The sequence below is a fragment of the Chenopodium album genome, chromosome 1 (assembly GCF_948465745.1).
Source record: "Chenopodium album chromosome 1, dcCheAlbu1.1, whole genome shotgun sequence".
NCBI classification, from domain to species: domain Eukaryota; kingdom Viridiplantae; phylum Streptophyta; class Magnoliopsida; order Caryophyllales; family Amaranthaceae; genus Chenopodium; species Chenopodium album.
The window spans coordinates 30,013,967-30,015,510 of record NC_137834.1 but is presented as its reverse complement, the minus strand read 5'-3'; the positions used below and the strand labels follow the sequence as shown (position 1 = coordinate 30,015,510).

The 1,544-nt window shown below is 39.0% G+C and overlaps 1 pseudogene; it reads left to right on the top strand.

The window, feature by feature from the left end:
- Positions 1-339: 339 nt before the first annotated feature.
- On the top strand, positions 340-879 carry LOC145630696 (secreted RxLR effector protein 161 pseudogene; annotated as a pseudogene).
- Positions 880-1,544: the final 665 nt, after the last annotated feature.

Below are 1,544 nucleotides of genomic sequence, written 5' to 3'. Positions count from 1 at the left end.
TCGTGTTTTGTTTGCCTTAGCTACATACTACAAATTGATTGTGCATCAGATGGATGTTAAGACAACTTTTCTGAATGGCGATTTGGAGGAGGAGATCTACATGGAGCAACCTTCGGGTTTTGTAGTTCCTGGCATGGAGAATAAGGTGTGCATACTAAAGAAATTCTTATATGGTTTGAAACAAGCTCCGAAGCAATGATATGAAAAATTTCATAAACTATTCTTAGTTTTGGTTTTGTCGTCAATGGTAGTGATGCATGTGTGTACTCTAAGATGTTCGGTGTGCGATATGTGATATTATGCCTGTATGTTGACGACATGCTCCTGTTTGGCACAAATATGTATGTCATAAATGAAACTAAGAAATATTTGAATTCAAAGTTTGAGATGAAGGATTTGGGAGAGGTAGATGTGATCCTTGGTGTTAAAGTTACTAAGACCAAGAAAGGGTATTTTCTGTCCCAGTCTCATTATGTGGAGAAAATTCTGAAGAACTTTAATTGTTTTGATTTGCCTCCATTGAGAACGCCCTTTGATCCTTCTGGAACTTTGGTGAAAAATGTGGGAGACAGTGTGTCTCAAACTGAATATGCTAAGGTGCTTGGTAGTCTGATGTTTTTAATGAACTGCACTCGCCCTGATATTGCTTTCGCAGTTAGTAGACTTAGTCGGTATACTCATTGTCCTAGTGAGCAACATTGGGTTGCTTTGAGGCGTGTGCTTAGATATCTGTGTGGAACCATGACTTGGGGATTGAATTTTGTTGGTTATCCTTTGGTTCTTGAAGGGTATTGTGATGCCAATTGGGTAACGGACAGCGATGAAACAAGTTCTACAAGTGGCTATGTTTTTAGCCTTAGTGGGGGTGCAGTTTCATGAAGTCTGGAAAGCAGACGTGTATAGCTCGATCGACAATGGAAGTTGAGTTCATCGCATTGGATCTTGCTACTCAAGAGGCAGATTGGTTAAGGAATTTGCTTATTGATATTCCCTTGTGGGGGAAGCCAACACGAGCTGTGGCTATGCGTTATGATTCACAAGCTGCTATATGTGTTGCTAAAAAAAACGTTTACAATGGTAAGAAAAGACACATAAGAGTCAAACACGAGTCTGTGAGGCAGTTTATTGTGAATGGGGTTATTTCGTTGGACTATGTTCGGATAGAGAAGAACTTGGCAGATCCCTTTACTAAGGGATTAAGTCGTAGACTGGTGGTGGAGTCATCAACTGGTATGGGTTTAGGATCTATGTTGTAATGACTTGAAGTTGTAGCTATTCAAGCTATGTGACATGATACTTTGGTTTTAATAAATCTGAAACCTGTTTTGGTTTATTTGTTTCATTGGCATGAATCATTGGATTTGTTAGTTATGTATCATGTGTTTGAATCTATTACTCTATAAGTGTGGTAAGTTTTACCAGTTAGATTCTGCTAGGATGAGCCTGTCTCTTAATGTCATTAGTCCAGTTGTTTTCTAAGCAGGGATTGATGGAGGTTCTTAAGTGAGTTAAGACCTTTATCCCAGTGGATCTTGAAACATGAT